Raw genomic sequence first — 14,227 nt, forward strand, 5'->3', positions numbered from 1 at the left:
ACTTTGAATTAACCACTTTGAAAGTCATAACAGGTCGAATATCTAATGAAAAATGAAAGAACGAAATTAGTGGGAGCAGGAGAGCTCCCACCAGAGCAAGGAGAGCTCCCTGAGAGCAGCGGGCAGCCCCTGCAGGGGCAGCTCGTGTGCTCCCTTCTCACAGCTGCTTGCATCTTCTCTCCTCCCGAGACTGTGGCTTGGCTTTCACTCTGTTTGTTGTCAGTACAGGCTGATTTGAATACGGTCCGAGTGAAAACAGTTACAATCTCAGGATCTGCCCACAGGAGAGTTTCAGCTGTGTTTTCAGAAGTGGTCATGCAAACACTTCTCTCCTGGTAGTCAGTTACCTCATAGCCCAGCCTTTCTAATTTCTTAGCTACAGAGCACAAAATACTCAGAAATCTGCTGCATTCATACCATGTGAAGCTCACTTAGTGAAAGGGAAACGTTCCAGAGTGATGTCCAAGTTTTCCCCTGCATTTCCTTATCCAGGGCTTGTCCTAGCCACAGGGGACTCCCAAAGCAGCCCTGGGAGTGGTGGCAGCTCAGCCCCTCAGTCCCTTTGCTGGCCTGGGTGAGCCCATGTGTTCCTCTTTACACTTCCTGCAGGGCTGCTCACTACCTGAGCGCCGCTGCTGGGTGAGCATGGGCAATCTGGGGCTGCTTCTCCTCTCCTCACAGCAAAACCGAAATGCTGAGCACCCCCTTCCTACAGTTTCCTCACAGTGCCAGGGCAGTGAGAGCTCTTGGTGCTATTGCAAGCTATCAGTTTTAACTCCGTGTGTATTTGTGAGAGGGGTCTTGGCTGCTCTGGGGTTTTCTTGTGAGGCTCCAGATCCTTGAAGTTATGTTAAGAAAAGAAAATGTCAACTGTAAAAAGCTTGATACTAGTTTTAGTCCTTATAAAAAAAGTAAGGGATTTAAATTAATAATATATAATAAAATATAATTTTTGCCCTAACGGTTGCATGAAAAAGAATTAGAAACTAGATGCAGCTGTAACCTAAAACAGTAGGCAGAAATTAACCGATAGTTAATAAGAAAAAAAAAATCATACTTTAAAAGTTATTTTCATGATTTTAAATGCTGTGCTGCCAATATAATCTCTTTTATGACTAAATTCAAGACGATGATACTGCTTTCTCCTCCAAATAATGTTATAACAATATGTAAAATATGTTTAATACTGTTAGTTCATTAGAATTGGGCAAGCATAGACAAGCAGAAAATGCAGAACAGCACAAAGCCGATTCCTTCTGGACTTCACAGGACCGTCAGGTCATTCTCACTGCTTATCAGAAAATATGTAAATAGCTTCTGTCTCCCTTGCTTGCTCAGATAGGGAGGCAAGATCTTTTCCATAAGCCTTCTTCCAGGAAACTCACTCTTCTCAAGGTGTGTGGTGAGAAATGATAGCAAAAAGAAAAAGCAAGAAGGATAAAAGGCAGCACTAGATAAGGACAAGAATACAAAGGGATCCTGGGAAGCAGTGAGGGAAGGGCGTGGGTTGTCAGGGTCTGAAGAATGCTGAATACACTGATAAGGTGAGATGAAACCTTGGTCAGGAGTCTATAAGTTAGGCCGGGCAGACAAGCTGTCTGCAGGCTGAAAAATCCAACTGTGGCAGTGGACATGCAAAACAAGATTCCTTCATGGCAAGGGCAAGAAACTGAGCAGGTGGGATTTGTGTCTGCAGTACCTCGTAGCTACTTTTACCCTTTCAGGAGATGCTTAGGTGTCACAGCTGCATTCAGTGCATGGGGAGCAGCCTTGCTTGGACAGTATCATCTGTACAGGGAGAGCTGGTGGACAGTGGAAAAAGTGAAGTATTAACCGTGCTCTGTGGGAGGAAATTGGAAATTTGGATTAAGGAATTATCTCAGGAGCACTCAGTGAAGAATTAGAGCCAGCAGTGCCTTGCTGCTCATTGTTCTCTGAAATTTGACACACTAGCTCCCTTGACATAGATGATCATACCAGAATGTCCAAAGGAAGTAGAGTCCCTTCAAAGCAAGGTTTAACCTACACATGCCATAAAAGCTACTGATAAAGTGCTGGCAAAAATCAGTCGTGGAGAACTCTGCCTCCAAATCTATCAATTCTGATGCAGATATAAACTCAAAAGCACCAACAGTCACTGAGAGTTATTGGTGCAAAACACTTCCTAAGGTCCTGACTGTTTTTCCTAGTTGCTCTTTCTCAGCTGCATAAGTTTTCATCATATCTGCCATTAATTCATACAGGGGTTAGGACAGGTGGCTGGATAGATGCCTCGATTTAGAGTATTAATTTGTAATTACAGTACTTCTAGATACTGAAGTACTATACCTTCTGTTTTGGAAAAAAAAATCAATGGAGCATATTCTTTTTCCTTGAGGAAGGCAGTTGTTAAGAAGTCACAAGTACGTTGGGAAAAGAAGCTAACCACTGTGTTTTAGCCTGGATAAGTTCACTTATCCCACATGTCCAGTGGGAAAGAAGCTGGCAGTGGTGGGAAGGCAGGGGCAATGCAAAGAGCACACCAGTGGGCAGGGGAAGGGGTGTCTTCCTCTGGTGTGGGTTTATGCCAGGTAAAATTGTGACTGAACTCTGACTTTCCAGTTTCTGTGACTCCAGGTGGAAGCTGTGTGTGTAGAGAGTGCCCCAAGCACTCCTCCACAGCTCAGGGTGATGTTGCAATGTGCTGATGTAACTGGTAGGGACAGACGTTTGTCCAAGGAGAGGGGAACCAGCACCTTGCAAGAGACGGCAAGGAGCCACTGCTACCTGGGTTTTGTTCTGTGCCAGTGTGGGGAGACAGCTCTGCTCATTCCAGAGGACAGGGGCAGGGGAGAGATCTGGCACTGAGGATCCCCAAAGCACACCCATGTGCATAGAGAGGAGCCTGGAAAAGGGAATTCCAGGTGGAGGGCTCTTCAGTTTCCTTTGTTCTGTGACATTGGTTTTCCTGCCCTGCTCAGAACCTTATTTGTGGCTAGCACAGCTGTAGGAGAGGGGCTGGAGTTGCTGTTGTTTATTGCAAGCAATTGCACATACCATGCATTAAAAGAATGTCAGACTTCAAAAATTTAATGTTGCCATGCTTTTAGCATCTATTCTAACTTTGCAGGTTTGAAAACTCTCATCAAACGTTTCTCTCAACTAAAATTTACAAGAGTTCCTCTTGTAAACAAGAGTTCAAGTTCCTCTGCTGCGGAACACCACTCTTGCTGTTTATGGCAGACAATAAAACAGGAATACGAGGTTCAGCTTGCCCTGGAGAGATATTCCAGGCCTCCTACTCGGGTGTCTTTTGGATCCAGGCTTTTCTTAGAGACCACACTTGTGTTTGGTTCAGAAGTTGAGGCCACTCTTTCTATGGCGTCTGCTCACTGTCCTCCATTTAGTTTTCTAGTTGCCTCATGTCTGCTGGCCTTCCCACCAAATCCAAGCTGCAGCCCACAGAAGCAGAGCTTTGTGCTTGACCCTGACATGTTGCCAGGGGTGATGACTGGATCTGCACATCTGTCACCACTATACCTGGAGTTACAGGTTTTGATTTATCAGAATGCCATCTCCCAAGCAGTGGCCTGAACCTCGGGGAAGGCTGGCACAAGGTGCTGCTGAAGTGCAGAGGAGAGTGAAGGCCTTTTTTGGCTGGAGGTCAGCCAGACATCTGTGTGGGCTGTAGGCAGCTGGTTTCTGCCGTGCATTAGTGCTGGGCTGGCTCAGGCAGGGCAGGGCAGAGCATCGCTGGTGTTGCAGGGCGTGCCTGCGGGATGCCCTGTGTCAGCCTGGGGGACCGGCAGGGCTTTCCACGGGAGTTTCTGTGGTAGGTGGAAGCCTGTGGCATGTGTGATGTTTGTGAGGAAGGCAGGGCTGTGGCTGGCTGGCTGAAGGCCGTGCTGGGAGCTGCCTGGGAGGAGGAGGAGATGCATGGCAAGGAAGCAGTGCCCTCGGTTGGCTGCGGCAGACCCGAGCCCTGCATCCCCCCACGTTACCTGGTGCTTCCCAGGCAGCTCCTCTGAGGAAATGGAGACTGGCACGAAACAAAACAGATTTTATTGCAGTAATCACCTTTCCTCGAGAAGGAAATAAAGGAAGAACTGGGTAACATTTGGCGTGACTCAGTATTTCACTTACCAAGTGCAAAGTCATGGCTGAAGAGATTATGCTTGTAAACTGAGGGGGCTGGCTGTTCCCCTGCCCGGGCCAAAGGTGCAGCGCCAGGCTGTGCGTGGCAGCGGTGGTGGCAGCGGCAGGTGGCGGTGGCCGGGGGACAGCGGTGCCCCGGGAAGCGCCAGTGCCCGGGGAGAAGCGGAACTGTCCCGGGCGGCACTGGGAGGGGAGCGGGGCGTGTGAGCCCCAGTGGCCCGGGCCAGCCAGCGCCAAGCACGCTGCCGGTGTCCCTGTGCCCCGCTCGGGGCCGGGCCGAGCCAGAGCAGGAGGAAGAGGCGGTGGCCGGGCCGGGGCGGGGCGGGCTGGGGCAGCCGGAGCCGGGGACGCCCTGTCGGTGCGAGGCTGCGGAGGCACGGCCGGGTAGGACCGCGGCTCGCGTTATTCCTTTGCTTCTTTCTCACCTCCCCCGACCCCTTGCCAGGAGCGGGAGCCCCGGCTGAGAGCTCTGGCTCTGCCCGGGCCGGGATGCTCCAGCTAAGCGCTCCCGGCTCTGCCGCTCTGCCCGATCCCCGGCTCTGCCCGATCCCCGGCTCTGCCCGATCCCCGGCTCTGCCCGGGCCCGGCCGAGGGTCCGGCACCGCCTGAGGGTCCGGCCCGCCTGAGCTCTGCCGGCCCCTCCCGCTCCTGCTCGCTGACCGCTGCTCGCCGGCTCCTGGTGCAGGGGCTCGGACGCGTCCCCTCCGTCTCGCTGCTGGCGCTTTTCGCGCTGTGAAAAACTTCCCCAGTCCCGCTGCAGTGGCAGCTTCACAGTCCGAGGTGAATCCCTTCTCCCTAGCGTGATTCTGGGATCTCTTTCTCTTTTCGGAGGGGAGGAGATGAGAAGAGGGGTTACGATTGAATAAAATCAGATGTTACTGCATCAAAAAGAAACCATGAGAAAAAAAAAAAAGCAGAAGGAAAAAAAAAAAAGAAAATAAACCCACCAAGAAGATGTGACTACAGTGGCTAATTTAGCAGAAAGTAAAGGGAACAGGGCCTCCAGTTGGGAAATTTTCAAACCTCAGCGAGGTCTGGCAGCTGCTGGGAGTGGGGAAGTGTGGCTGGCAGCGTGTCTGAGGCTGACACCTCCTGCCCGCCAGCATGTGTCAGACCGTTTAGGGTGTTCATGGCAAGAATTCACCAATTAAACAACATTTCATCTTTTTTTTTGTCTTGAAATGTTTTCCGCGTGTGCTGTCCTAAAGAGTAACCTCAAATTTTTGTAATGATGTAAAGCATTGATGTTGTCTGTGTCCCTCAGCAAGGTGCTTTCCTTAGCTGTGATTCATCACCCTGTTTTTCTATTCCAATTAAGCTGCTCACTCAGAGCGCGGAGACAATCAGTGTCTCATCCTATGAGCTGGGCTCGGGGTTATCAGTGAGTTTGTCCTCCAGAGTGGGTTTTTGGTAGACCGGAGGTGTTTTCAGTTTCAGGCTATTGTATTTTACTGGCAATTGTAACACGAGGGAGTTTACCAGTGATCTGGTAAAGCTCGAGCAGACTGGGAGGGGTCTGATAAGAGCGGAGTCTTGATTGCAAATGTTTGTGTGTTCTTGGGTTGCTTCTCGGAGACTTCACATCCCATCAGAGAGCTCAGACAGCTGCTGAGGCCCCAAGTTTTGCTATTAGGGTTGTCCATTGCCCTTGGATCAGAGTCTGCATTAAAGGCTTACACGCAGTGTTCCAGTAAGAGTTTTTGTAACAAGAGCATCAGTGAGTTAATCTTTGACATTGACAGAGGATTCTCTGGGAGCTCAGTCCCTTTTGGCAATGAGTGGCCAGACACTAGAGCTAAGATGCTTGAGGAGGGGAAGAATTTCCTTGGAATTCCCAAGAATGAAAGGAGTCTGGCAGTGATTGTTGGAGCCTCCAGTGTCCTGCTCACTTCACTTTATGGAGTGGCAGCTTCAGGAGTGCCCAGAAATGGTGAGGAACAGACATGATCACCAAATACATTGTTTTGCAGAGGAATTTAAAGTGAAGAACATTACTTTTGTCAACATTTGCAGTAGACTTTCTAAAATCATGAATACTTTTTGATTGACAGCTTTGACTCAGCTGCAGCCTGGCTGCCCTGGCCAGGCTGCATCTCCCCAGTGGTGTCATCACCTCCCCTCTGAGTGAGCTCACACCTCGTGGGAGGTGTGCTCGGGCAACTGAACCACAGCTCCGGTGAGGCACCACTTAAAAAACAAGTTTTTTGTTGAAAACAAAAACATAGTAGATCTTAGTGCTTTTAGAAATTAAATACTAGACAGAGTGAGCTCTGTGTGTACTCAGAGCTTTTTGTGTTTTTGTTTTTTTTTTCCCTAGGAGACAGACAAAATTTTCAATAGAAAAACATCATGAAGGGAGTTTTTTGACTAGCCCTGGGCAGCACTTCCTAAGATCCCGTATTAATGGAGGGATGAGGAATGAATGTGGCCAGTCTTGTCCATTTCTTGTCTTGACAGCATCCATGAGTGAAACACTGACTGCCACGTCATCCTGGTGGGGCACTCTTTTCCCTAAGAGTAGGTGGATGTGTAAATCTTTCTGCTTTGCCCCAAAAGTCAGCATGGTGCAGGTGGATATTGCAGTCTTTTCACACCTTGGTGGATTTGGTGCTGTTTGCACACCAGTTGCCCAGTTCCTAGGCTAACAGAGCAATGAGCAGCCAGGTTCATTTCTCACACTTTCAAGGCCTATATCAGAGTTTTTTGGCTGTGGAAGTTCTGTAGGGATGCTGTGTGCACAAGGAAAAATGCCGTGAGCAGGTTCCAAACTTGATAACCATGGGTGCCATGTTCTAAATAGTGGATTTTATTTCTTCCTTGTGTAGTGTTTCTCTAAGCTGGCAATGAATTTTAGCCAAATATTTCTCGCTCGTCCTTCAGGAATCACATTAAAGACTGTCAAACAGTGTGGCTGGGAACCTTCCTGTGCAACATCTGGGTATGAGCAGTACTGGAAACAGGATCCTGGCAGAAACCAACCTTGTCTCTGAACCATTGTGTTTTTTCTAATGACATCAGTTTGCCACCTGCACCTCTCTGGGATGTGACTTTATTTTAAAGATTTTGTAAGCTTATAAACAACCTTCTGACCTTCCTCCCTTCCATCTTTTGCTTTATTCTCCATTTCCTTCTCTTCCTCTCCATCCTCTCTCACGTGCTGTGTCCTTGCAGACATTCCTTATTGCTGGTTTGAGGTGAACATTGTTTCACAACTACTTCAGACGAGAAGGCAGGAGCTTGAACGTGAGACAAAGAGCCCTCAGGATTTAACAGCATCCCCCGAACAGCACAGTCAGCCAAGCTTTGGTAGCTCCCTGGTTCTCATCATTACTCCTTCCTGTGTTTGTGGTGGCTCAGCAGAGCCCAGCTCTGGAACCCTGAGTGCACACATCAGATCTGCTTCTCCAGGGCATGAGCTGGAGGTCACTGAAGGGCTGTGAAGAGTGAGGCCAAAACTCCCCACTGAGCCTGTGATCCAGGAGCTCACAGGGTAATGCTGGACTGTTACACTTCTTATTACTTTGCAGGGAAGTTGCTCATATATAAGGAATTTATGTTGAAGGCCTAAGTATTTGGGATTATACTTTGTATTTATTGTCAACAGTCAAAACAACATTGGCACTGAAACTTCTGTGGGAAGGTTGTGAGCTATTAATTATTTTCAGTCTACTTGGCATAACATGAAGGATTATTAACATAACCAGTCTTACAGGTGATGATAAATTCAGCAAGCATTGCTTCTACTTTTTTAAGAGGTTAGTTTTCATTATTATTAATCTTTCACATAGATGCCTTCTTCCAGCTGACACAAATTCCTTTTAGAGCTAAACCTTGTAATTTGCCAGGAAGTTAAGATATTTATTTAAAATCATTTCCCCTCTTAATATAGCAACCAGGGTTTTCCTTTTGTCTCGTAGAAAGCAAAACATCTTGACATTATCTCATTTCTGCAGTTACCTAACGTTAAATTCTGTGTTTTACCAATCCATCTTAAAAGGAAGAACATGTCTGTTAAATATTTTTCTTCACTTTCAATTGAGCATTTCACTAATAGGCCAGGAGGAAAATAGTTTTCAGTTGTTCCTATATATTTACCTTCAGTATTGAGTGTAGCAGCCTGAATCACAGTCAGACTGAGAATGGCTGTAAGGCTGGTGAAGGGCACATGTACATTTTGGAGCAGCTTGCACTTCTGATATACCTGCAGCCTCCTGTGTCAGGTTCCTCACAGCTCTGACATGCACATGAAAGCATAAAATTGTGAGCAGCCGAGGTTCTGTGGCTCTGACTGACATCTGTTCTGGAGAATATGTGTTATTTTCTTGCTGGAACATGGCATCCAGGCTGAAATGAAAGCCCAGCTGAGTAATCTTGCTCATTTTACTGCCTCCATTGCATGTGTTCAGATTTCCAAGCATGCCTTCCTTGGCTGTGCAGTACAAAACCACATTGACTACAACAGTGTCCTGTGGGCTCAATGGCCTTTAGAAATTGAGCAATGAAACATAAATTCATGAGAAAGTAACATAACAATGCAAATACCTGTTATATTGACTGAAATGTATGTGTGAGAAAAGTTAGCCTTCTGATAGTCTAAATAGAGAGAACTTGTGTGTGTGTGTGTGTGTGTGTGTGTGTGTGTAGAAAAAAAAAAAGTCATGGTCCCCCAGTGTTATTTTTATTAAGTGTAAGTATATTTATCTTTTCCCCCAGTGAGCAGGTGTTGAAGGTGTACTTGTAGTTAAAGGACATTCATCTGGTTTTGGTTGTTACCCACTTGGTCTGGCACATCAGATGAGTGAGGGTCACTTCCTATGGCTGGAAGTACTCAGGCTGTTTTATACTGAGAGCACTGCTCTTCTGGAGAAAACACACCTTTCAGTACCCCACCCTGACAGTTCTTTTAGCACTGGCTTGCTGGACTTCTCCTAGTCTAAACAAAGCTTTAGTGCTGCTATTTGTGTTAGTTGTTTTCATTTGAGACTCATTTTTTTTTCAGTTTCTCTGAAATCTGCCCTGTGTCTTTCTTCTGATACAGATGGGTTTGTGGTGCTTGATGTCATCCAATCACAGCATCACAGAATGGTCTGACATGGAAGGGACCTTACAGAACCTTAGAGATCATCTAGTTCCAACCTCCCAGCCATGAGCAGGGACAACTTCCACTGGACCAGGTTGTAAAGAAAAGAAAAGAGAAAAAGTAAGCTGCCATGAAAAATACTGTTTATCCTTAGGTGAACTTAAGCACAACCCTAGTGCTCAGAGCAGAGTGCAGGGCATACCCTACAAGCACCTGTGTCATCTCCATCTGTCCCTAAGTCTTTTGGCTTCAATTAGACAGACAGAAATGTGTAGCAATGTAAGTAATTGCTTATATCCCTCTTTTCTACATGTCTCCACATTTATAGTGCTGCAAGTAAATATCAAAAAGAAATGTCTATTCCTTGTCTTGACTTTTAACTCAACTAACATTTCAATGGCAAAGAAATGTCTATTCTGACATTCATCTTTTGTGATGTGGTCCAGTGAGTAACAGTGTAAACTGTATTTAAACATAGCAATTACAGAGAACAAAGGGGTGGCTGAGGGAAGCTGGACTTGTCCATGCACATTACAGGGCTCTTTCAGAAGGCAGCAGAGTGCCCTCTCAACTTTGGTTCCTAAAATCCAGATTCGCATGAGTTTCCTTTGCCCTAAAACTTAGCTCTCAGTGATGGCAGCTTCCTCAAAAGGGCTCAAGCCATCCTTGACACTGTAGGGAATTTTCTTAGGAATGACCTAGTGACTTCCTAAATTCTCCTCTCAGTTTTTTTTACTTGCATTCTTCTTTTCAGCTGCCTGTTTAACTGACTCTGTTTTTGGTGGGTGAGATGGGAACACGGAAATCCCATTTTTCATGTTCCCCAGCTGCATAGCCAGTGTGTTATAGTTCCACCTGTGCTGGCAGGGATTTCCTGTTTTAGAAGATTAATTAGAGTTGAGCAATTCTGAGTTCCTCTAAAAGAAACGATTTTCCTTTCCTGTGTGGAAGGGACATTGCAGTCTTCTGAGGCTGTAAACTTGTTTAGACCCACCAATGTAGCAATTGGTACCAGTTAGAGGTACTGGCTGGTTTCAGTTCTGTTCTGTGACATCAGTGTGAATGTGAGCAGCTGCTCTTGCTCTCTTTACCTCTTTTACAGGTGGTTGGTCTTGCAGGAAGAGTTTTTTGTCCAGCCAGAAGTTTGTCTCTTGCTCTTTCTTCTCTCTGAGTCAAAAGGCACAATCTGTATTTTACTATATCTCCAAAAATGATTGCTCTGGTTGACTTCAAAACCTTCATCCCACAAGCAGAAGTGGTTTCTAATATACCTTCCCAGTTTGAATGGCCCTAAGAGATTAATGTGCAAACAGTTTTCACTTGTTTTCTGTCTTTTTTTTCTCTTTTTTTTCCTTTTTCCTTTTTTTTCCCCCTTGAGGGGGGATCAAATGTCCAGCACTTCTGCCTCACCCAGTTAGCTTACCCTGGTCTAGTTCTAAAGCCAGAAAGTGAGGAAATGGCCTTTTCCTCAGGAATTTTGCAATTTTTTAATGTAACAATTTTTCTCTCACATACCATATTAGCTTGTTTCTTATGTTACTGTGCAGTGTATTTGATCACCACTTGTTAAGGAGGGCTAGGGTCTGGCTTCATACTCACTTTGCCTCTTTGGGGGAGGCAAGATGGGAAATTCACAGCTGGCAGTTCCCAGATTTCCAGAGTAGTAGATCTTGGGGTCAATCCACCACATGCTTACGAGTGAGCACAGAGTCATGGAGCAGGATGTGCAAAGAGGGGTGACAGGGGACCAGGAGGGATAAGAGAATAAAGGGGACAGTGTATCACCCAAAATGAATAGGAAAACATGGGGAAACAGGAAGGAGTTCATGAGGGACATTGAGATTTCTGATCTTGTTTCTGATTTAGGCACAAGCTATAAAAACGTATGTATTCATATATTTCTCATATGACTTGCTTTGAAGGCTAGTAAGATCCTCCATGAATAAAACTCCTTGTTCCTCTCTCTGACCTGTCACACTTAATCTTTTCAAACAGTTACGATTTAGCAGCAACTGTAAGAAAATATTTGAACTGGTCTCCTGATTCCACCCTGGCACCCAGAACCAACAGAGCAGTCAGAGGTTAATGGGAGCTGTGAGAAATAAACAATCTGTGTGTATGCCACGGATGCAGAACCTACTGGAGATGGTAGGGAAGCAGAATGAGGGGTCGTCTCAACAGATTTTCGACAGACCTCATCAAACCCAGATGTGTCATTGTTGAATTGAGACTACTGTGGATTTGAGACTAAGAAAGAAAGCAATTCTTAATAAACACTTGGGAAATACTATTCAAGAGATTTAATTTTTCTTCCCCTTCTGTTTTATGTCAAGGTGGAATTTTGGCCACAAAGCAGACTTCTGTGGGTTTTTTTCCACTGTGTACTTCATGTCATGCACTTTTAAGGAATTAGACTAAAATATGTCAGCTTAGCTAGAGAACATTTTTTTTTTAATTTGATGTAACAAAAATAATTTGATAATGATTTCAAAATCCGTGCTGACAAAAATTGGAAAAATAATTTCACTCTTCTAAATACCTTTGCAAAGGTCACATTCAGCTTGTTTGGAGAAAAAATGTGGAAAGAGATTGAGCTAAGGTAGTTCTTTAATAAATTTCCCTTTAATATCATTAACTGGACATCAAATAGGAAAACAAGAAGGAAGGAAAAAGATGAATTGGAAACCTTGGAACATAATATTTAACTAGGTGGAAAGCCCATAAACAGATGGGATGGATTGGAAAAGAGCAAAATGTGCAGAAGCTGACATATGCTAGGGACAGACTGCCTTGGAAAGAGTGTCGGGCTCAGCAGGATTTGTGTGTGTGTGTGTGTAAGTTTACAGGTGAAGATATGTGGGATCAGCCACTGCAGAGCCAGGGTACCAAACACTGATTTTCTGGGTGTGAAAAGGGCAGGTTGCTAATGAAGAGCCTCGGTGTCTGTCAGAGAAGCTGGGTGAGCCCAGCAGGCACTAAACGAAGGTGCCATGCAGTGGTTTATTGCAGCCTCGTGCCTCCAGCAGCCTCAAGAGTGACCCCGGTGTGTTTGGGTGAAGGCAAAGCCCGACCCTGATGTGCAGAGCAGATCTTTGCTCCGCTGTGACACTCCGGTGTCACCTGGAGCTGCACATGCCATCAGAGGCCGCTCTGCAGGCAGTGCCGCAGGTGCAGGGTGGGGTGTTCCACAGGTAAGAGTGACCTTAGCGGGGCTCAGTTCGTCACTCAGCCCAGGAGGATTCACGGCAAAACTGTTCGTGCCACACACGATGTGTAGCGTGGGACACGGGTCTGTTCTCTCCAAGCACGCTGTAGAAACACTTGGCCAGGTACGTGCGAGCAGGGCGTGGAAAAGGCAGAGTTCCACTCCTGCAGAGCCGCACACGCTGCAGGGGACAGCCCCTGCCCGAGCTGTTCCCGGCTGCGGGGAGAAACACAAAGCTGCTTTTGTTAAGCCTCCCTGCATTATCATTCTAATTCAGCGTTTACACGGTGCAACAGCCCCACTTCTATCAGATACCAATTATGTCTGTTCACATTTTTTCATCTTTTGAGGGAGGTTGTCACCTGATCTTTAACAACTTGAAATAATCAGTTTTTTAATAGAGTTCATATGGCCAAGCCACTATAGAACCACGCCACTGTTCCCCCAGCTGTTGTGGGGGAAGGAGAGAAAACAGCAAAACAAAATCATGCTGTTTTTCAAGGCATATTTTATGGATAATTTAGCTGAGCATCATCAATTCTTAGGTTTGAAAATGATTATGCCACAAAGTGTAATGGCATGTTCTTTGATAGAAAACCTGACATGCTGTAACAGGATCTTGTTTGTCATATCTGTGTGTATTTCTTTTTAACATATATCTGTGATAATGGTAGTTTAAGATGTGACCAAGATTAAAAGAGGTGAAATATGCATATTTTCTTATTCAGACTTTTTCTCAGAGGAATATTTACCATTAAAGTTAAGATTTAGAGGTTAAATAAACATCTTTAGGTTAAATTATCAAAGGAAAAACTAATGTTTAACTACAGTGTTTTAAGAGGTTATTTTGAATCTGTTATATGAAGGAATTAGCATAGGATGGTTTGGAAGTTTACAGGTGCTATTTCATGAATTGAGACTTTTTTCACTGGGATGTAGAGATTTCTTTCCCTGTATTGTGACTGCTCCAGGGATTTGCTCTGTTGTTAATGGTGCTTGAGAACAAAGGTGCTTGATAGCTGATACTTGATACTCTTTTTTTGCTGTTTTGAAACACCTGTCTAGTCCCCCGCTGTAACTGAAAATTGTACTTGACAAAAGGAATTTCTTAATATAGTTTAATGACACGGTAAGGATGCACTTGAAGTTTCAGTTTCAATGATTCAGTGTTGTTGTCCATTGTGTGGGGGCACTGGAAAGGCTAGAAAGGATTTGTGTGGAACCCTTCCATCACAGCTCTCTGCAGTGGGAGGCCTGGGTGAGTCACTGCAGCTAAAACAGGTTTGCCAAAGTGCTCTGCTCCAAGCTCTGTGAGTGAGCACACAGCAATAAGGATACAGGCCTGTATGCAGTCAGGTATGTAAACATTTCCGTATGCCAAATGTGTACAGACTGTCATTACCTTCCAGTCTTGGCCTTCCCTCTTCATAACCACAAGCTTATGGTGTGTGACAGGCTGAGCTCTGGCATTTCTTGCCTGATTGGAGAGCTAGAAAGCCAAACTGCTGTGAGGTTGCAGGAGGTGTGGATTATATACATCTGTACATGTGTGCCTGTCCTGATCAGCCCAGACAAAGAAATAAGCCCGTATCAGTTCCTGAGATGTGCACAACAGCTGTCACATAATTGTGACCTGATTTTGCCACAGTAGGTGTCATTTCAGTTCCCCTGTGCTTTATGGTCGATGAACAGTCACTGGTGCCGATGTTGCAGTTGTCAGACAGAGGTGGGAGGCCTTGCTGCTGGGAGCTGTGATATTCCCATTACTTCTCTTCCAGACGTGGGAGATCAGGCACAAAAGGCTGCTG

The sequence above is a fragment of the Sturnus vulgaris genome, chromosome 10, assembly GCF_052056855.1.
Source record: "Sturnus vulgaris isolate bStuVul1 chromosome 10, bStuVul1.hap1, whole genome shotgun sequence".
Taxonomy (NCBI): domain Eukaryota; kingdom Metazoa; phylum Chordata; class Aves; order Passeriformes; family Sturnidae; genus Sturnus; species Sturnus vulgaris.